This window comes from Oncorhynchus keta, chromosome 15 (genome assembly GCF_023373465.1).
Source record: "Oncorhynchus keta strain PuntledgeMale-10-30-2019 chromosome 15, Oket_V2, whole genome shotgun sequence".
Taxonomy (NCBI): Eukaryota; Metazoa; Chordata; class Actinopteri; order Salmoniformes; family Salmonidae; genus Oncorhynchus; species Oncorhynchus keta.
In genome coordinates, this window is record NC_068435.1 from 25,535,962 (window position 1) to 25,559,754 (window position 23,793).

The following is a 23,793-nucleotide window of genomic DNA, read 5'->3' on the forward strand; positions in this document are numbered from 1 at the left end:
TAGGAGCGTGACCCCGCGATATCGATCCCTCGATCCCTAACTGCAAATTCACCTTTTTAGAACCCTTTGCCTTTCTGACCTCCAACTGCATTTATTTACTAAGATTGTGCCCCTAGACACTCAGAGAGGCACCTCCAACCTCCTTTAGATAATTTAGCAAAACATAGTGGCTGATAAGAAGCCTGGGAACTGGGATACGTCCCCTCCCTTCTACCTGCTGAGACGCATGCAGTTGGTAGGTATTTATTGGAGGGTGAGGACTTTGGATCCTCTTGTCATAACCCTGATCAACTAACTACCTGCCCACTCATGGCAATCCACCTTCTGATAATGGCTGAAGTCCACTGGGACTGTCAGTCCTGCTCAAGTAGTATTTATCATCTTATTGTATCTATGGGAGAGATTGTTCCTGAGATTTGAATGTCCCTCGCTGCATGGTGTATCATAATTATAATCTCAGGACGGTGGTTGATGGACCTCGGTTATCAGTTGGGAACTGATATCTCTCACGTCTTCATCCAGCCCTGTATTTAACACCATTTTTCCCAGAGCGCTGCTAAACATACTGTACATGTGACATGTCCTTCAAATGCATGTTATATAACTGAAAGCCCTTTAACAATCAAACTAATATCCACATGAATCCTGATTCTTAATGATCTAATTAGTTTTGAAGCATTCACAAGATATGCCTACAGTAGGTTTCTAATAAACTAAAAGCTGTTATTACTATTGACCATTTTGTTAAGTATTGGCTGCCAGCAACAGATTACAGTGTACCTGTAGCTAATAGCCCTCTGGGTTAGTGTACCTGTAGCTAATAGCTCTCTGGGTTAGTGTACCTGTAGCTAATAGCCCTCTGGGTTAGTGTACCTGTAGCTAATAGCCCTCTGGGTTAGTGTACCTGTAGCTAATAGCTCTCTGGGTTAGTGTACCTGTAGCTAATAGCCCTCTGGGTTAGTGTACCTGTAGCTAATAGCCCTCTGGGTTAGTGTACCTGTAGCTAATAGCTCTCTGGGTTAGTGTACCTGTAGCTAATAGACCTCTGGGTTAGTGACCCACAAATGTCATATCATGCCCCAGCCCAGGGCCCTCTCCTCTGTGTTCTATACTGTAACTGTCGCATGTGATCCAGGGGATGGAGGGGCGCTTCTTTAACACGGGGGAGAGAGACAGACCCTCTGGTGCTGGAGGATGGGGGACTGAGGAGAGGGGGAGTGGGGCGAATAGTGCCTGCTCAGGTCCAGGCCCAGGGTCCTGGCTGCTTGATCGGAGGCGTGCCTGTATAAACGTCCTCATAAAAATGACAGCCAGACATATGTATGGATCCCCATTAAAACTTTACTACTAATCACCCGGCTGGCGTTCTGCTGCCTGCTGCCTGGACTGGGGCAGCGAACGGGGCTTTAGCTGCACCACGGGGAGGGTGGGAGCTGGAGGGAGGAAGCCTCTGCTACTAAATGGAGATATCAGCTTCATCCCCAGCCATCATAAAAGACAGTCAACAACAGCCCGGCCACAGCCTGCGAGATACAGGCCCTGTAATGGGCTTTTTATTTCCGTTTGCTCACGGAGGCGGGGAAATGAAAGCCCAATTTAGTGTTTGGGGTCAGAGGTCATTAAGTTCAAGGTCATATGGATGGACTAAGGACCCCTGGACATTAAATAAAGATATACAACAGACAGACATTGCTCTGATGTGCCACTGAATAATACACATGCAGAACCATCCAAAAAGCTAGACTGTCTGTAGCTATCAGTGTGACTCAGTGGATGACCAAGTCCAGCACAGAGTCCAGCACAGTCCAGCACAGACTGTTCCCTTTAAGTCCAGCTCTAATTGCAGTAGTACGAACTATGCCTCAGTCTGCCCGCCCCCTCAGGTTGACCTCTATGAGCTCGTTTAGCCTCACAGACAGTGGTGGAAAGTGTAAACAGGTAGTGAAGTAACCAGGGGAGAGGTCAGAGGTGACACAATGTTGTTCCTGTAGAAGCAGTCAACAGGAGACGGAGAGCGGAGGTATTCCGTAATGAGGGATCAGGGCCCTATAACATGAGATGGGGGGACTGACTGGACGTGTAAACAGTGACAGGACAGGAGCAGTACACCTGCAAACTCCATAAACATTTGGTGCTGCCACGAGAAAACCAACTGCCCTTTGCTTCAGCTAAAATTATTATGACTGGATTGGACATTTCAAATGAGTTGTTTTCATGTGTTTAACAACATCATTATCTACTGCTAACCAGCCAATACCGCAGCTTTCTCGTGGAGAGGCGTTGTGTGTCTAATGGTGCGGTTCAAACTGCAGCTATTTGAAGTGTGTGTAGGTGATGTCTCACTGATTACACTCAGTCTAGACAAATGAAAAGATGAACACATTTATATGAGGATTGCTCTAAAAAAGACCCTTTACAAAGCGGTTGAAATAAATTCAAGACACAATGTAACTCACGAAATGTATAATATTGTTGTATTTTTTCCCCTTGCTAAATGTTAAATAAAGAAAAGAGAAGGAACTGACCATCTCTATTAGATCACGAGAGAGCGAGAGTGTTTTAGTGGTTGAAAGTGAAAAGTGATGTAGGGGGCAGATGGAGTAGATACCCTCTAAATGAACCCCTCTTATTAACCCCCCCCCACCATATTCAGAACACCTACTCCTCATGCTATTACCTCTCTGCCTGTTTCATTATCTGGCCTGAACTCTGAATAACCCCCAGTGGTCATTCTTTATGTCACTTGGGGTACAGGGTCTGTGATTTAAACGTGCAGTCCCCATAATTTGATTTCTTCATGGGGTATGGCAGGGAGGAGGGGCTGATGGGTCTTGAGGGTTGAGTTGGTAAGCGATAGCAGAATGACTTGAAGAGACTAATAAAGTAATCAAGCCCTTCGTTACATGGTCATAATATTACCCCTAGAACACTGATAACTATTACTTGGCCCAATGATTATGAACATTAATAGCTTTTCACTCTTTCACCCCCCTCGCCTTGCTTTCGCCGCCTCAGCTGCCAATTAGCAGTTAGAGGAGGGGAAATAAAAGCTGTGTGACTGCTGCGGCTGCCAATATCACTTCCAGAGCTGACAGGGCTGCTTCCAGGCTCTCAGCCAGAGCCAGGCAGAGAGAGAGACACACAGAGTAGAGACCGTCACTCTCAGACCAGGCAGGCAGACCTGTGTCTTATCCTTGCTCAGATAAAGTCAGAAATATCCATATCTGTCAGCTACATGAAAAACATGGCATAAAGCAATGATTGTATTTGAATCGATATCTGATTTGAATGAGTGAGATGCTTTAGGGGTATAGCATGTTAATTCAGGTTGATTTATAATAAGTTGATTTATAGTGTTGTGATCTTACTTTGTGCCTCTCCTTGACAATGGGTTGTGGGGAGATAGAGAGAGGAGACTGACAATAGTTCCTCATTCTCCTACTCTGGGCATGGCTCTTGCTTGAATTACATGCTGGTATGTATTTCCTGAGCTATATGTCAGCCCCTATCAACTAGGGTTATTAATGACTACCATCATATACTTGCACAAATCATGAAGACATAATAATACTGTACATAAAAGGAGGGGCTGGGAGAGAATGGAGGAGGAAACTGAATATCAAAGCAAGGTCTAAAATCTAATTCCCACATCCCATAATGTCATCATCACACTTTAAAAACATGGCTATTGAATACTGGAATCATGCATCCGATAATTATGATGTTGGATCGGAAGAACACACACATCTCAAAAATACATCTCTGTGATGGGAAGTCAAAGGGAAATAAATGCATAACGATTGGTCAAATGTAATTACCCACCAATAGAAAATGAATGTCTAGGAACCCACCCTCCAAGTCCCATCCTAAAACACAAAGGATTCGGCCCAAATGGCATCCTATTCCTTATATAGTGCACTTCTTTTGACCAGGGTCCAAAGGGCTTGGGTCAAAAGTAGTGCATTGTATAGAGAGTAGTGCACTATATAGGGAATAGGGTGCCTTTTGGGACACATTCCACACCCTTTCTTTTCTCTGAGGATTGGCTGCTATTGACCCGGTGTGCTGCCAGAGAACCCTGAACATTCAAGTGCCATCGATATGACCCAGCTTGTTTACACCTGGAGAGGACACGATTGTGTAGTGGAAATCAATAGGAATCACCTGAGTGGCACCTCGTCCACTGTGACAGGGCAGTTAGGGGGGAGAGGGACAGACGCTTAGGGAGGGTGACAGGTTTTCAACTGATCCTGCAAGAGCCTGACCTGGAGACAGCCTCATGAGTAAAGTAAACATCCTCTCTGTGTTAGAGATGAAGGGTAAAGCTAGCTATCAGCCCCAATACCTCACCTCTCAGACACTCAGACCTAGGGCCTCAGCTTGCTATCAGCCCTGACCTCAGACACTCAGACCTAGGGCCTCAGCGAGCTATCAGCCCTGACACCTGACCTCAGACACTCAGACCAAGGGCCTCAGCTAGCTATCAGCCCTGACACCTGACCTCAGACACTCAGACCTAGGGCCTCAGCTAGCTATCATCCCTGACACCTGACCTCAGACACTCAGACCTAGGGCCTCAGCTAGCTATCAGCCCTGATACCTGACCTCAGACACTCAGACCTAGGGCCTCAGCTAGCTATCAGCCCTGACACCTGACCTCAGACACTCAGAACTAGGGCCTCAGCTAGCTATCAGCCCTGACACCTGACCTCAGACACTCAGACCTAGGGCCTCAGCTAACTATCAGCCCTGACACCTGACCTCAGACACTCAGACCTAGGGCCTCAGCTAGCTATCAGCCCTGACACCTGACCTCAGACACTCAGACCTAGGGCCTCAGCTAGCTATCAGCCCTGACACCTGACCTCAGACATGGGGCTTCTCATAGGGCTCTGAGGACTGTAGTTAGATCCACCATCTAGTCCCCTCGCCCTGATGGTTGTCTACAGTTAAAGAGAGCAATAAAGGTGCCACTACCAACTACTACCCTTGGTTTTGTGACTGGAAGCAGGGAGCAGAGGGGGCAGTGGGGGAAGGTGGGGGAAACTGGCGGTGCCAGGTTTTTACCATGCTGCATGGGGCTCCATCTGGAAAGCAGACCAAGGCTATGTATTTCTGCCAGGGAATTATGAAAGGGGGGATTACATAGGAAGAGGGGAGGGGGAGAGAGGGAGGCAGAAAATAGTTTCTGCATTTCAACAGGTTGCATTTTCACTACTCTGCTAACACTTAAAAAATGTACTTAGCAGAACGAACTTGGCTGGTAGAACATATATTGTGAAGTAATTGGGTGGCGGCTCGTACTTTGTAATACCCATATGTAGACCATCATAATTCATGGAGTGTGAGTATGTGGCTTTTGACATTGTAAGAACTAATTGAGATTCTTTCCCAGACAGAACAATGTCGATGTCATCCATAAGAGGTTTATTGGATGATTTTGACCACATTGTATTTTTAGGAATCAAAAGATAAGAAGATTGACTTACCTGAAAGTAAGACCCAGGATTGATGGAGATTGGGTGCATTGAAAAAAGAGAAGACAAAAGAGAAAAGCAGTATTAGAATGTCTCAAGGATAACGCATGAATTTGCACACACATACAATTAGAAAATAGATCATTTTAACAGACATTTTAACACTTAATATCAAACTTAAATAAACATGTTTTACATTAGGTTGCTGGTTCGAATACCCAAGTTGACTAGGTGAAAAATCTGTTGATTTGCCCTTCAGCAAGGCACTTAACCCTAATCGCTCCTGTAAGTCACTCTGGATTTAGAGCTTCTGCTGAATGACTCAAATGTAAATGTAGTATACTAGCATTTAGAATGCCACCCAGTATCCCTTGGGAGGTTGTAAAATCCTGTGAGGACCAGACATTTCTGCTGGCTACCACAGCATGCCTGTAGCCCATGTCTGATCTCTCGAGTCTCTCCCATCCCCTCCCATCCCCTCCCTCGCCCTTGTGCTGCGGTGTAAACACAGATTGTTAGGTTAGGGGTTAAAAGTGTTGTGCTTAGATTCTTTGACAGTAATCTAATTTCTCCTCTCTTGCGCATCTGTATTTATTTGGTTTGTCAACACTAACAGCTCTTTTTTCTCCCTTTTGCCTTCTGTGTATTGATCCCCCCCCTAATGGATTGGATCTGATTCTAGAGCGTCTAACATGCTTTTGTATCCTCTTATTTTCACCCAGGAAAATCGATCAGGAAGGCCTGAAAATCAGCCAGGATCAGGTTTTAAGGAATCCACCATGGCAGGGAAAATGGTGGGCAGTGGATGAGTGGAGGGGGGATGAGACTGACTGACTGATGGAGAAAGAAGTGTGTTTGTCCAACAGGCAGGAACTAGAAAAATGAACAAGCCACATTGGATTTGTTTTCTCACTGTCTCCATCCAACATCCAAGTCTGTTGTTATTCCGTCAGCCCCGACATTTGATGAGATTTTTTAAATTGTGAAGCATTTTATGTGAATGTGATTTTGCACAGCCTACACTGCTATTCACAATGGAACTCTGCATTATTAGGTGTGAAATGAAAACTGATAGCTGAGTGTGTGTATCGTATCAGGCCCGGGAACTGAAGGCCTCTGGGCCTTGGTACCTGCTGCTTACTGCTGAGGAATATGAAGGAAGGAACCATGAAAGTACATCCAATCGATGGAGATCTCATTCCTCCTGACACAGCATCCTCTCCTTGTGAGGTGATTATATTGATTAATGCTAGAATAATTTGCTTTTTAGTATATTGGCAGTGCTATGGTCTTAATATTTCCAATAAAGCGCATTATCTAACTGTTCATGGAGGGTGACAGTGGTATCCTTTCGACCTTCATTAATGTCAGGGCTAAATGTGCTGCTGCTACCTCATCCTCCTTGCTACACACACACACACTCACACATATGCACACACACACACATGCAGGCACACACAAAGACAGACACACACGGTCCCCCACTGCTCCTCTAACTGATGGAGCTGCGTTAAATCTAAGAAGGGACTAGATCAATGACCGCTACTCTGGGTTTCATTGTGTGGCAGGCAGGCTGGTGGTAGCCAGCAAGTCGCAGAGGCAGTTGGTATGTGATCTGAGTGTGAAAGGTGGGGGGTGGAGGATCTCTGCTGGAGGAGCTGAGGGACACAGGGGGACAGCCAGGGCCCACCAGGTCTGAAACACGAGCCCAGGGCCTGATCATTTATAAATGGGAAGATATCAATGGCCTCTCTGCCTTTTCACACAGCTGAGCAAATTGGAGGACTTGTCAGGAGTCACAACACGGGGGGCCAGGCAGGGGAGAAGGCTGCAGGAAGAGGAGCCAGGCTGGTGCTGCCTGGGGGAGAGGCCTGACTAACAGACAGAGGGCCATCCAGGCCCCTCAGGGACACTGGAGCTGACACATGGGGATCCCTATAGGGCCCAGGACAAAAGAAGTGTACTTTGTAGGGAACAGGGTTCCATTTGGGATGCAGACATGCTATGCAATCTGGTTTCTGAGCCGGTCACGGGTGCACCTCAGCCACACTCAAGGTACTAAACGACATCATAACCGCCATCGATAAAAGACAGTACTGTGCAGCCGTCTTCATCGACCTTGCCAAGGCTTTCGACTCTGTCAATCACCATATTCTTATCGGCAGACTCAGTAGCCTCAGTTTTTCGGATGACTGCCTTGCCTGGTTCACCAATTACTTTGCAGACAGAGTTCAGTGTGTCAAATCTGAGGGCATGTTGTCCGGTCCTCTGGCAGTCTCTATGGGGGTGCCACAGGGTTCAATTCTCGGGCCGACTCTTTTCTCTGTATATATCAATGATGTTGCTCTTGCTGCGGGCGATTCCCTGATCCACCTCTACGCAGACGACACCATTGTATACACTTTCTGCCCGTCATTGGACACTGTGCTATCTAACCTCCAATCGAGCTTCAATGCCATACAACACTCCTTCCGTGGCCTCCAACTGCTCTTAAACGCTAGTAAAACCAAATGCATGCTTTTCAACCGATCGCTGCCTGCACCCGCATGCCCGACTAGCATCACCACACTGGATGGTTCCGACCTTGAATATGTGGACACCTATAAGTACCTAGGTGTCTGGCTAGACTGCAAACTCTCCTTCCAGACCCATATCAAACATCTCCAATCGAAAATCAAATCAAGAATCGGCTTTCTATTTCGCAACAAAGCCTCCTTCACTCACGCTGCCAAGCTTACCCTAGTAAAACTGACTATCCTACCGATCCTCGACTTCGGCGATGTCATCTACAAAATTGCTTCCAACACTCTTCTCAGCAAACTGGATGCAGTTTATCACAGTGCCATCCGTTTTGTCACTAAAGCACCTTATACTACCCACCACTGCGACTTGTATGCTCTAGTCGGCTGGCCCTCGCTACATATTCGTCGCCAGACCCACTGGCTCCAGGTCATCTACAAGGCCATGCTAGGCAAAGCTCCGCCTTATCTCAGCTCACTGGTCACGATGGCAACACCCATCCGTAGCACGCGCTCCAGCAGGTGTATCTCATTGATCATCCCTAAAGCCAACACCTCATTCGGCCGCCTTTCGTTCCAGTACTCTGCTGCCTGTGACTGGAACGAATTGCAAAAATCGCTGAAGTTGGAGACTTTTATCTTCCTCACCAACTTCAAACATCAGCTAGCTGAGCAGCTAACCGATCGCTGCAGCTGTACATAATCTATTGGTAAATAGCACACCCATTTTCACCTACCTCATCCCCACAGTTTTTATTTATTTACTTTTCTGCTCTTTTGCACACCAATATCTCTACCTGTACATGATCATCTGATCAATTATCACTCCAGTGTTAATCTGCAATATTGTAATTATTCGCCTACCTCCTCATGCCTTTTGCACACATTGTATATAGACTCCCCTTTTTTCTCTGTGTTATTGACTTGTTAATTGTTTACTCCATGTGTAACTCTGTGTTGTCTGTTCACACTGCTATGCTTTATCTTGGCCAGGTCGCAGTTGCAAATGAGAACCTGTTCTCAACTAGCCTACCTGGTTAAATAAAGGTGAAATAAAAATAAAAATAAAAGGCCTCCTCTGCTCCAACACAGTGGCAGATTCAGAACAACACCTTGCTGCTCTGAATGTCAGCCCTTTGGAACAGATCTTCACTCTGATGTTGTGGCGTCTGGTTTTAGGCCAGGTTGTAAAGCCGCTAGATAACAATCCAAATGAAATCGAAGTGTAAGAGCACAAAGCTCTGATGGTAATGAACACTGTTTGACTTAAGCTACTTGATAGTGCTGAGGGATTAGTGCGTTTTGGGGTTGGTTCGGTTTTGTGTTCGATGAAAAAAAAGTTACCACGGTTTTCGATTTAAGTGTAAAAAAAAAATTCAACATTAAATGCGCTCTGCATTATGTCTGTTGAATGTTGTAACAACACAGAATAAAAACACGATGGTAGTGACTGCCCACTACTGCTTATCACATGATTTATTCACATGATAAATGATTTATTCACTTGACTCTAATAACAGATTTCAGTTGTTGTGTATATTTGTTTCATGACTTCATTATTTCATTCCAAGTCATCATCTCATCACTATCGAGCTGCTGCCTATTTAGTACCTGTCACGCCCTGGTCAAAGTATTTTGTGTTTATCTTCATGTATTGGGTCAGGCCAGGGTGTGGCATGGGGTTTTTGTATTGTGGTGTGTTTTGTCTTGGGGTTTTGGTGTTGGTATTGGGATTGTAGCTTAGTGGGGTATCTAGCAAAGTCTATGGCTGTCTGGAGTGGTTCTCAATCAGAGGCAGGTGTTTATCGTTGTCTCTGATTGGGAACCATATTTAGGCAGCCATATTCTTTGAGTTTGTCGTGGGTGATTGTCCTTAGTGTCCTTGTTCTGTGTTAGTTTACACAAAGTATAGGCTGTTTCGGTTTTTGTTATGTTTATTGTTTTGTAGTGTTTGTGTTTTTTCGTGTCTACGTTGTTTATTAAACATGGATCGCAATATACATGCTGCAGTTTGGTCCGACTCTCCTTCACCACATGAAAACCGTAACAGGTAGAGAGATACCTCGTGAAGCAACTGCACTCTGTCCCCTATCCCTCTCAATCGGGCATTCTTCCATCTCTTCTAGTAGCAAGCGTAAAACAAACACACAGACCGGATGAGAAAGGCATACAATGGATTATGTTTATTGTAGTTAATTTACAAACGCTGAAGAACATACGCACATCCAGATACTTTCTGCAGGTGGTGGAGTTGTAGGCAAACAGGAAGGAAACCGCTGCACACTGCTGCTCATGTTCCCAGGTGATATTTACTTACAACAACGTTTCCACCCTTAAATAACCATCACCTGGGAGCATGAGCAGGAGTCTGCGGCGTTTTCCTTTCTGTTTTCCAGTGTAGTTTTCCATTGTAGTTAATTACCACATTTTTCTGCGCTAAACTATGTAGAATATTGGCCTGTTGGAAACTACAACTCCCTACTACATCGCACAGTTCGGGCTTGGTCTGATTGATCTCTAGAGAAACTGCGCAATGTGAGCGAGCATTGAGCTCACAAAAAAAGGAATTTGAATAATTGAACTGATATGGGTCAATTAGCTGTTTAAAACCACAAAATAACCAAATGTGAGTTCATCGCTCAGTCCTACTAGACAAAATGTTGAATATCTATTAAAAAAACTAAAACGCAATTGTTTAGCCTTCAATAAAATACTTGTTTCCCCAATTGAAATACTGGAGATACAGTACACAAGTATACACCGAGTATACAAAACATGAAGAACTTCCTTCCTAATATTGAGTTGCACCCCCTTTTGCCCTCCGAACAGCCTTAATTCATCGGGGCATGGACCCTACAAGGTGTCGAAAGTGTTCAACAGGGATGCTGGCTCATGTTGACTCCAATGCTTCCCACAGTTGTGTCAAGTTGATTGTAGCTTTCACCTGGATTCACCTGTTCTGTTTCTGTCATGGAAAAAGTAGGTGTTCCTAATGTTTTGTACACTCAGTATATATGACCATGAGAAACACATACATTACTATACATACCACCAGGGGAGTTGTAGAAAACACACTAGCTGGAACAACCAAACACTTACATTTAGAGTGTCCCAGGGTTTGTACTGAGCTAAGGCCTTTCCAGTATGGGACAAACTGCCCATGTCTGCCGGCTTGACTGTGCTTGTCATGAGCCTCCTTTAGGAGTAGGTGGAGTGGGGATTCAGTCAGGCTGTGGCCTGCTGTACCTTTCCTGAGACAGCTGGGTCTGGTGAGGGGAGGTTAATAGTTCTCAGAGCCAATGAACTGGCACAGAGCTCGACCAGATCCAACGAGCTGGCACGGAACTCCTGACCCCCTCGTAAAGCACAGGACAACAGAAGGACCCACCTGAGAGATCTGTCTGTGTTGCAGAGTGACATCTCTGTGACTGGTCTATCACCTGGGTTGTAGCGCTATGGGGAAGGGTCATTAAGCTCTGATGTACTGGCCATTGGCCCCTATGCTCCTGTCTAAGTGGTGCGGAAACACCTTAAACAGGTGTGTATGTTACCAGCACTCCCCAGACCACAGTGGGCACCTCCCTCTGCCTGCCTCTGAGGTTGAGTACAGATGAAAGAGTCTAGATATAATCTAGATATAATCTAGATATAATCAGCTGGTTCAGGACAGTATCCTTTGCCATAGACATGGAGGCATGAAATAATTGTTGTTTTGGTTGGAACCAGACTGGTAAGCCGGCTGCAGAAAACTATGGCTAGGCTATCATTACAGGACTATATTTATACATTTCCGTAAATGCAAAAAATACACACACAAGATAGGAAAAATCTAGAAAAAGATCTGTAACCAAAGCAGAAATTGAGTCGGCACATATCAATTAACCTATTATAATATATACCTTATGACTCTTAAATGTGTGTTGTACGAGGGCTCATTTATTATTCAATATCTGACCTTTATGTCACACGATGGTGGACCCTTCCTGTGTGAGAGCTATAGATTAGTAATGTGACCTCTAATAATCTGGGGTGGAATATTCACAGAAATAAAAATAACAAGCCAACTGATAAGAAATAAATGTCAGTGGAGCTAAAGAATGAACTCATACATGTTTTAATGTCATGCATTTAAGGTGATGGGTTTCCTGACACAGATGTTTGCTGGTGTGAAATCAAATCCCCAAATCTTAACCCCATGGCTCAATGGATGTACACACACACGCACGCGCACACGCACACATGCACACATCCACACATACACACACACATGCAAAAAAGCCCTCGCAGATTTATCACCCAAGCCCTGCTCCCGTCGGCATCACAGTGGCTGATTTTCTCATTTCATAGGCCACCGGGGTAGAACAGGCATGTGCTTGTTCACATCCACACAGCAAGACGGACCGGTCTCAGCACACAACTTTCTCTTCAGCAGCTTAACAGATGCCAAGCAGGAGGGTTGGGAGGAGGGTTGGGCGGAGGAGGGGTACATGGGGGGGGGGGGCGCAGGCCGTCATTGAGAGCCCTTAAAACACGCTTCGCCCATCATACCCACACAGACATGGCAAGGATGGGAAAGAAGGGATAAAGAGAGAGAGAGAGAGAGAGAGAGAGAGAGAGAGTACATGGGTGGAGCGCACAGAGAGAGAGAGAGAGAGAGAGAGAGAGATGAGGTTCTGGTGCAGCCTCTCTCCGCCAGCTCTAACAACCATGACTGAGAGGCGAAACACTGTGGGTTTTATTTATCATTCCATGCCACTGGGTTTAAATGATACCACGCCGGCGCCGGCACTTTTTCCTCAGCCTTTCCCGTGTGGCAAGCGGTGCGCAGCTTCTCTCCAAATATAGAGATCATGTTTGTATTGTTTGACACAGAGGCCTGATGGAGTGGTTATTCTGCTCCTGCTGACACTCTGCCCCCCTCCCTGCCACAGCTTGAGCTATGAAAACAGCCCATCAGGCTAGCAGACAAGGCAGGCTATTAGGAAGGAGAGCGGGGAGCCACATGAAAGGCATCTTCCACCCGATACATACAGTATACAGGGGAGAGGAGGCAGACTCGTAGCTAAATGTGTGTGTGTGTGTGTGTTGGTGTGGATGTGTTTGTGAGTGTGTTTGCATGTCCCACAGACTGAGAAAATCAGTGCATTTGAATGCAGTGCTGTACGACCAAGTTTAATTGGATGCTTATGAAATGATCCAGGCTTATTGATTTAATGGTTTGCTGGTGGTGCGGTTGAAGAGGTACGCACAGCTTTAACAATATGTAGTGCCTCATTAGGGTGTACGTTAGCTCTAAGCATACTAGTTTCATACATACTGGAGTGTATAACCAACAGCAAGAATGCTGATAGGGCGTACACTAAGCATCCACACCAACATGCTGGTTTCATAGAGAGTGTCTAACCAACAGCAGGAATGCTATAATTGAGGTAGAGTAGAATATGGGTACCATAAGACTTGATGGAAGCCCTGAAGCTGCAAAATGGCTACTGTATGAACTCTCACACCAGCCAGGGGAAAAAGCTGGATGACACCTGCTCTCTACCTAGACAAAATAAGGTGAGAAATGTTGCGGCAGCAACCACAGACTACCTACACAAATACTAAGCATTAGAGAGGGAAAACCCCTCCAAAGTCCCTTTAAAAGAGCTTGTGTGTTCCAATGGCATGGCCCGTAACCCCTGTCTAGTAAATGAGCTACGGGAAATGACGGCAAGACAAAGCCCCTCCCTTTCCCAATGTTAAAAGTTTAAGACGATAGAGTTCATGTTAAAAGTTTAAGACAGCAAGGTAAACATGCCAGACGATCTAACACTGTTACACCTTGTTTTTCTCTCTCTCAACCTTGGTTGTTTTGGGGTGGGGGGGGAGGGGGGAAATTCCTTTGAAGCTGCTCCAGATGGATTTTCAGTGGATAAATAAAGAAGAACCAGGAAAATATACAAGGCCCTGGGTAAAGCCTGGACCTTGGCTGGGGAGCCGGCCCATAGGAAGGGCCCTCTGTTAAGCATGAGTTCACCTGACCCCCCCCTTGGTCCCCCCGGGCCTTGCAGTGCCACACTGGGACCTGCCGGGACATGGGATGCAGGGGCTGTTATTGTAACATGGCTAACACATGGGCCAACTCTCCAGCCATTTATTTAACACAGGGACTCCAACTGGGTCCCATATGGCATCAGACAGACTACAGGGAGAGATAGGCATCTGAGGCCTTCTCTTCAGGGAGAGAAAACAATCCTCACATTTTTAAAAATGTATTTCCCTTAAATTCTTTGAAACATTTGAAATACCATGTTCAACCTGTATTTTAACCTGAATATCATCCTTGGGTGTATTAGTTAATCTTGCAAAAGTGCAGAAAACGGCATATTTTGTGTATTGGTCCATTTACTGGTTAGATGAAACCCAAGACTAGTACCCTGTTCTCTTTGTACCCTGTTCTTTCCCTTCTGTGCTGCTGTTGTAATAGTGTTTGTGTTTCCATACATAGACTCTGGTTGGACATCTCTGGATGTCTGGGCTGCACATGCTGCCATATTGTATTTGGCAACCTTGTTCCAACAAACAGATCACAATGCATCCGCGGCTCCCTCTGGGCAGCTCTCTGTTTGCTCTCGGAACAGCTGTCATGGAAATGGCCCTGTAAGCTCTCCCTAATTACTTAACATGGTCTGGGTCTAAACGCCTGCACCTCCTTTTAGCCCACAACCAACCCAGCCAGCCAGCACTACTAAGCCAATCCTCCACTGGGCAAACAAACTCCTCTGCTCCTCTGAATCTGGGGGGCCGAAGGACAGGAGAAGAGGAGAGAGAGGGGAGTAAAACAGTGCATCCCACCTGCCTCCCACCACCCCATCTCCCTGGGTCAGACCAGTACTCCGTTCCTCCAACCAATATATAAGGCCCCTCATCTCCCTGGCAACCAGGCAGGACCCCACACACAACAAGCCTCACACACAACCCCAAGTCACCCGTCCCTCCACCCTTGCCCCCCTTTCTGCTCCCACCACCGCCACCACCACCCTCACCACCACCTGGCCTCTCGCACCCTCTCCCTCTCTAGAAGAGGGGCTCATCGCTCAGCTAGTAGTCTATTGTTCAGCTCATGAAGTGACTGCTGGCCAATTAGCAAGTTAACAAGTTAAGAGGTGGACTCTGTCAAATGCAGAGCTTTTTCACCCCAGGGTCGCCAGCGGGGGAACCCAGGCCCACTACAAAACAAAGGACAGAGACCAGTTAAAATGGCTGCCACTTGCCAAGGAGCTAAGGTCTGAGCCCATAATGATGACTAAGAAATCTGGTAGCATCCCCCCTTTAAGTCTGAGAGCCACTTGGTTTATACCCAATCACAGTAGAGCTTTAAAACCCAAAGCTCAGAGCGTGTTTTATGGCTGCTCAGAATCCAGCAAATAATTACAGTGGTGAGATGTTTTGCTATTCTGGGTTGTTTTACGAGGTTTGCGGAGACTCATTTGTTACCAAATCCGCTGTTGTAACAAAATCCAAGTAAAAAATCCAGATATCAGCGTTTCGCCTCACCTGTGGTCTCCAAGGGAATGCCGACAGGGGAGGTCTTTCTTTCCCTTTCTCTATCACCTCAATGAAGTTGAGCGTTTTACTTTATAACAAAGCAGGACCATATTTTCCTTAAACTGCCATTTGCATTGTACATTGGGGGGGGGGGGACAATCCATTCTATTGGCTACACATCCTTTCAATGTCAGCTCCCTAAGCCACTTGGCCTCCACTCCCCCACCTCCTCGGAAAGACAAAGCCCCCAATTTGTCACGTCATGTCCAGCTGTTGACTGACGGGGACCTCCTCTAGTCCAGAAAAAGAACCACAAGCTGGGGGAGCCAAATGGTTTCTTCCCCCTGCCTTTCTGTGGGAATGTTTGCCCAAGGAGACAATACAGCCACTGTGGAGGGGGGGTCTCTCAGGGGGTATCTATACACCCTCCTACACCCCCTAACCCCTCCCAAGGAATGGAACCCTATTCGGAGCTGTCTACCTTGAAAAGGACCACCATTGAGCTGAGAGAGGATGGCAGAATAGCATCATTAAGCTCCAATAACCACACTGTGAGTGCCAGGACAGTGACAGGGTAGGGTGAACTCCCTCCCATAGTCCCAGCACACACACACTCACACAAACCTGAGTCCACCTGCCTGGTCACGTTCCCAGCATTAAGAGGGGCTAAGCTAGAGGTGAAGAGACAAAGGAATGAGACAGTGCCTCTATAACAGCAGGGACTGGAGGGCTAAACAAGCCAATGAAAGAGTTAGACAGGATTTATATCCCGTCATTTAGACGGGATATATTTAGAAGCGTCATTTAGACAGGATAAATTTAGACAGGATACATTTAGACGCTTCATTTAGACGGGATATATTTAGAAGCGTCATTTAGACAGGATACATTTAGACAGGATACATTTAGACGCTTAATTTAGACGGGATACATTTAGACAGGATACATTTAGACGGGATAGATTTAGAAGCGTCATTTGGACAGGAAACTTTTAGAAGCGTCATTTAGACAGGATAAATTTAGACAGGATACATTTAGACTCATCATTTAGACAGGATACATTTAGACGCTTCATTTAGACGGGATACATTTAGACGGGATAGATTTAGAAGCGTCATTTGGACAGGAAACTTTTAGAAGCGTCATTTAGACAGGATAAATTTAGACAGGATACATTTAGACTCATCATTTAGACAGGATACATTTAGACGCTTCATTTAGACGGGATACATTTAGACGGGATAGATTTAGAAGCGTCATTTAGACAGGAAACTTTTAGATGCGTCATTCAGACAGGATAAATTTAGACAGGATACATTTAGACGCTTCATTTAGACGGGATATATTAAGAAGTGTCATTTAGACCAGATACATTTAGACAGGATACATTTAGACACGCCATTTTGACGGGATACATTTAGACAGGATACATTTAGACGGGATACATTTAGACAGGATAAATTTAGATGGGATACATTTAGACAGGATCAATTTAGACGGGATACATTTAGACGGGATACATTCAGACAGGATCAATTTAGACGGGATACTTTTAGACAGGATAAATGTAGACGCGCCATTTAGACGGGATACATTTAGACAGGATACATTTTGACGCGCCATTTAGACAGGATACATTTAGACGGGATACATTTAGACGGGATACATTTAGAGAGGATAAATTTACACGGGATACATTTAGACAGGATACATTTAGACAGGATACATTTAGACAGGATAAATTTAGACGGGGTACATTTAGAAGGGGTACATTTAGACGCCTCATCTAGACAGGGTACATTTAGACGCCTCATCTAGACAGGGTACATTTAGACGCCTCATCTAGACAGGGTACATTTAGACGCTTCATCTAGACAGGGTACATTTAGACGCCTCATCTAGACAGGGTACATTTAGACGCCTCATCTAGACAGGGTACATTTAGACGCCTCATCTAGACAGGGTACATTTAGACGCCTCATCTAGACAGGGTACATTTAGACGCCTCATCTAGACAGGGTACATTTAGACGCCTCATCTAGACAGGGTACATTTAGACGCCTCATCTAGACAGGGTACATTTAGACGCCTCATCTAGACAGGGTACATTTAGACGTGTCACCCATTTGTAATTGGGTAGAAAAAATGGTGGTGGCCTGACCCTTGTTGACCAAAGGCACCTGCAACCAATTTATACACATGCCTCATTGTTATTCATGTGACATTTGGTTTGACCCCTCTGGCCTTGTCTTCAAACCTTTTAATCTAAATTCTATACACTGCCGCCACGTATGCACAGTCTCCCTCCCAGCAATTCTAAGAAAGATGTCTCTTTTGTCATATATTTAACAGTAGGCCTTGGCTTCGTTTCGAGAGGTTCAAACCAACACCTATAATTATGACATCAAAAATCGAAACATTAAGACAGGATAGCACTCATCAAAGCACTCGGGTTCTGATGTATTTGATATTTTGAGCAGCTCACTTCTCGTGTCCTTTCAGGGAGAGAAAGGTGGGGTAGGTGTTCCCTGCTCTCCCTTTTGATGTGATCCACAATTACAGCTGTCACAGCAGCCAGCAAAGAGAGGCCCACGATGGTGGTGTAGTGTGTGTCATTATCCCCTCCCCCACCACCACCCCTTTACCCCAAACCCCCATACACCCCCACCCGTCCCTTTACCCCAAACCCCATGAGGCCCTTTACCGCAAACTCCTATACACCCCCACCCGTCCCTTTACCCCAAACCCCCATACACCCCATCCCGTCCCTTTACTCCAAGCCCCCATACACGCCCACCTGTCCCTTTACCCCAAACCCCTATACACCCCCATCCGTCCCTTTACCCCAAACCACCATACACCCCCTCCCGTCCCTTTACTCCAAGCCCCCATACTCCCCCACCTGTGCCTTTACCCCAAACCCCCATACACCCCCACCCATCCCATTACCCCAAACACCCATACACCCCCACCCGTCCCTTTACCCCAAACCCCCATACACCCCCACCCGTCCCTTTACCCAAAACCCCATACACCCTCACCCGTCCCTTTACCCCAAACCCCCATACACCCCCACCTGTCCAATTACCCCAAACCCCCATACACCCCCACCCGTCCCTTTACCCCAAACCCCAGTACACCCTCACCCGTCCCTTTACTCCAAACCCCCATACACCCCCTCCCGTCCCTTTACTCCAAGCCCCCATACACCCCCACCCGTCCCTTTACCCCAAAACCCATACACCCCCACTTGTCCCTTTACCTCAAACCCCCATACACCCCCATACACCCCCACCCGTCCCTTTACTACAAGCCCCCATACACCCCCCCCCGTCCCTTTACCCCAAAACCCATACACCCCCACCCATCCCTTTACCCCAAACCCCCATACACCCCCACCAGTCCCTTTACCCAAAACCCCCATACACCCCCCCCGTCCCTTTACCCCAAACCCCAGTACACCCCCACCCGTCCCTTTACCTCAAACCCCCATACACCCCCACCCGTCCCTTTACTCCAAGCCCCCATACACCCCCACCCGTCCCTTTACCCCAAAACCCATACACCCCCACCCATCCCTTTACCCCAAACCCCCATACACCCCCACCAGTCCCTTTACCCAAAACCCCCATACACCCCCCCATCCCTTTACCCCAAACCCCAGTACACCTTCACCCGTCCCTTTACCCCAAACCCCCATACACCCCTCCCATCCCTTTACTCCAAGCCCCCATACACCCCACATGTCCCTTTAAGCCAAACCCCCATACACCCCCACCCGTCCCTTTACCCAAAACCCCCATACACCCTCACCCGTCCCTTTACCACAAACCCCCATACACCCCCACCCGTCCCTTTACCCCAAACCCCCATACCCCCCCCACCCGTCCCTTTACTCCAACCCCCATACACCCCCACCCGTCCCTTTACCCCAAACCCCATACACCCCCACTCGTCCCTTTACCTCAAACCCCCATACACCCCCACCCGTCCCTTTACCTCAAACCCCCATACACCCCCACCCGTCCCTTTACTCCAAGCCCCCATACACCCCCACCCGTCCCTTTACCCCAAAACCCATTCACCCCCACCCGTCCCTTTACCCCAAACCCCCATACACCCCCACCAGTCCCTTTACCCAAAACCCCCATACACGCCCCCCCGTCCCTTTACCCCAAACCCCAGTACACCTTCACCCGTCCCTTTACCCCAAACCCCCATACACCCCCTCCCATCCCTTTACTCCAAGCCCCCATACACCCCACCTGTCCCTTTAACCCAAACCCCCATACACCCCCACCCGTCCCTTTACCCAAAACCCCCATACACCCTCACCCGTCCCTTTACCACAAACCCCCATACACCCCCACCCGTCCCTTTACCCCAAACCCCCATACACCCCCACCCGTCCCTTTACTCCAACCCCCATACACCCCCCACCCGTCCCTTTACCCCAAAACCCATACACCCCCACCCGTCCCTTTACCTCAAACCCCCATACACCCCCACCAGTCCCTTTACCTCAAACCCCCATACACCCCCACCTGTCCCTTTACCCCAAACCCCCATACACCCCCACCCGTCCCTTTACCCAAAACCCCCGTACACCCTCACCCGTCCCTTTACCACAAACCCCCCCACCCGTCCCTTTACCCCAAACCCCATACACCCCCACCCGTCCCTTTACTCCAACCCCCATACACCCCCCACCCGTCCCTTTACCCCAAAACCCATACACCCCCACTCGTCCCTTTACCTCAAACCCCCATACACCCCCACCCGTCCCTTTACCTCAAACCCCCATACACCCCCACCTGTCCCTTTACCCCAAACCCCCATACACCCCCACCCGTCCCTTTACCTCAAACCCCCATACACCCCCACCCGTCCCTTTACCTCAAACCCCCATACACCCCCACCTGTCCCTTTACCTCAAACCCCCATACACCCCCACCTGTCCCTTTACCTCAAACCCCCATACACCCCCACCCGTCCCTTTACCTCAAACCCCCATACACCCCCACCTGTCCCTTTACCTCAAACCCCCATACACCCCCACCCGTCCCTTTTCACTGGATGAAATATTAGAAGCAGGGAGGGAACAAACCCACTAATAAATACCACCTCTATGAGCCTCTGCCACCAGAAAGGGGATGAGGGGTGGGGGGATGGAGGGAGGGTCGTTTAGGAAGAGGGGGGGTATACGCTCCTTATAAATGATTCCAGTGTGCAATAATATTTGCTTGGTGGAACGAGCCCCCTGTGGAGCATTTGGCCTGCTGGAGCATCACTAGTACTGCTGTCACCCAGGAGGCTGAGGACGAGAGGAGGAGCAGAGAAAAGGAGGAGGAGGCTGAGAAGGAAGAGGAGGAGAGGAGGACGAGGACGAGGAGGAAGAGGAGGTGGAGAGGAGGAGAGGAGGAGGAGGGAGAAGAGGAGGAGGAGGTCGACAAGGAGTAGAATGAGGTGGAGCGGAGGAGAGGAGAGAGGAGGGGGAGGAGAGGAGGACACAAAATGGTTAGTTAAATTATGGGGACCTCTCTGCACCCTATTGCACTATGGAGGAGTAAAGAGAGGATTGTGGCAAGGTGGAGAGTATATCAGAGCTGGAGAGGCTAGTGACACCCAAACAAAAACACATACATAACATCCAGGAACACTCAATTAAGACGCCTGACTAGTGATGCCTTTTCTCTGAGCATTTTACTTCAGTGATTTACTGGCTTCCCTGCTTGCCTGAGTGATCACAGTCTTCTGTAAACCAAACCAACGAGACAGATCGTAACTGGCCTGGATGAAGAGCCACTGCCGAGAACTTTTATTGCAGTGTGGAGAGAGAAAAAAACTGTGTCCAGGCATATCTTATGGTACACTTCCTATGTTTCTGGTGGACAACAGCTCACTATCCCTGGGTGGCTCTGGGAAGGACAGCATCAGTTAACCCCCATACCAAAGCACAGGGAATCAATGGCAGATTTATGAGCTTTGCTCTACACTACCCATTGTGTGGATAGTGGATGGTGGATATTTTCCAGTATGGGGCCAACATCTTGCCCTCCTGCACTGGATGTTGTTCAGCTTGAGTGTTCAGCCAAGGGCAGTCAGAGTACACTGACTCCTTCACTGCTCTACACTGCCATAGACTGGAGGATCTGTGTGTGTGTGTGTGTGTGTGTGTGTGTGTGTGTGTGTGTGTGTGTGTGTGTGTGTGTGTGTGTGTGTGTGTGTGTGTGTGTGTGTGTGTGTGTGTGTGTGTGTGTGTGTGTGTGTGTGTGTGTGTGTGTGTGTGTGTGTGTGTGTGTGTGTGTGTGTGTGTGTGTGTGTGTGTGTGTGTGTGTGTGTGCCTGGGGCTGTGGCTGGGGTGGATGGACCTGAGCTAGCATCAATGGCTCCCTCTGGGTGAGAGCAAAGTAGATCAGCATCCTCTCCTCCCAGGCCCCCACTCCCCAGCTCATCCCTCCCATTCCATCAATACACCTATAATCTCCACACCCAATATGCCTTGCCTGACTATTCCTGGCTCTGTAGGAGAACAAAGGGAGAGGGCAGTCAGGGTGTTATAGATCCTGCTTCTCTCTGTTCTCCTTAAATCAGGTCACGGGGAAAATCACGGCAGAGCCAGTCGCCGTTTGGCAAGGGATTCAATTGGCCGCCACTCTTTAAGGCCGGGGTGTCAGAGGACACTGCTCGCCATAATGGGCCCCAATCTTCCTCACAGCCTGTCGGGATTCATTTAGAGGCCTGGTGATGCGATGCTGCTCTCTCTCTCTCTGTGTGTGTGTGTGTGTGTGTGTGTGTGTGTGTGTGTGTGTGTGTGTGTGTGTGTGTGTGTGTGTGTGTGTGTGTGTGTGTGTGTGTGTGTGTGTGTGTGTGTGTGTGTGTGTGATGCTCTCCTTTTTCCCAGCAAGCCAGGGAGGGTAAATTTCACCCTCAGCAAACTAGCTAAACGCCTCCTGCCTATTTGTCACAGTGTTGCATACACCATTTTCTCTATTGTGGTTTTCCATTCAATTGGTCAGCAGGATAAACACAGAACTGTTACAATCAATCCAAATGTTTCACAACATAATGCTTAACATATCGCATGTATAGTACACTACATGAAATGCATTCTTAATAGTGCACATATTTCACTGGCACGGGGGTGTAGTGTACTCCATCAATGCAGAATAATATTCTATGACCAAATGCTTGTCATTTCAACCATTCAAAAATGGAGCAAGAATTTCAATTTCCCTTGGTGGGCTTGTTCATTTCTGGCCAGCAGTCAAATGTACAGCCATTGTCTCTGAATGGCAGCAGATTAGCTGTAGAAAGCCAAGCCTGGCCAGCACTTAAGACAAGAGAGGCTGGGACAGACACAGAAGGTCACCAGGAAAACCCAGCTCTCATGTCATAGGACCACTATAAAAAAAACACCCACCCAGGCATATTCTCTCAGCTGATATGCCAGGAGCCCTGACTGACAGGTAGGGGAGCAAACGGCCTGCTGGTATGTGATACTTGGCACCTGCTGAGGGAGGTGAGGAGTTTTCTCAGTGCTCAGTCTGCTCTCCCAGAGGCCCGGAGGAGTCATAATCAGACCCTTGTAATACACTAGTACTTGTGTGGTCCCCTGGGCTCATTTGCATACTAATTACTGATTGCAAATGAGAGGCTGGCTGATTGTGTTCCGCCTGTTCTGTGTTGCGGCTCTCAGATCCCGGTGATCCTGCTAAGGAGCTTATCCTCTACCACTCTGCACCGCGCCATGCTGCCGACTCTCTCGCTCTCTGTCTCTCTTGATATACAGCTCCTCATTAGTATTATAATAAAGCACATGAAAGACACATAAAACATTATATACTGCCAAAGTGTTGTTTTCATACCAATTAACACTGGGCCTGATTTATCACCAGGGTGGATTGAGAATCTCTCAGGAAATGGATGATTTCACACACACACACACACACACACACACACACACACACACACACACACACACACACACACACACACACACACACACACACACACACACACACACACAAACACTCATACACACACACACAAACACTCATACACACACACACACACACACACACACACACACACACACACACACACACACACACACACACACACACACACACACACACGCACATGCATGCATTTCTTCCTCTGCCTCTTGTTCTCTTTTTCTGCCTCTGTCTCTCGGTCTCTTTTTCTACCTATCTCCCTAGTTCTCTTTTTCTGCCTATCTCTCTCGTTCTCTTTTTCTGCCTTTG

General features: G+C 47.5%; 1 protein-coding gene across 4 annotated transcripts in view; it reads right to left on the reverse strand.

Annotated features, from left to right (window-relative positions):
- Nucleotides 1-23,793, reverse strand: part of LOC118394659 (E3 ubiquitin-protein ligase RNF220-like) — a 203,808-nt gene that overhangs the window by 106,684 nt on the left and 73,331 nt on the right. The gene's annotated exons all lie outside the window — the stretch shown is intronic.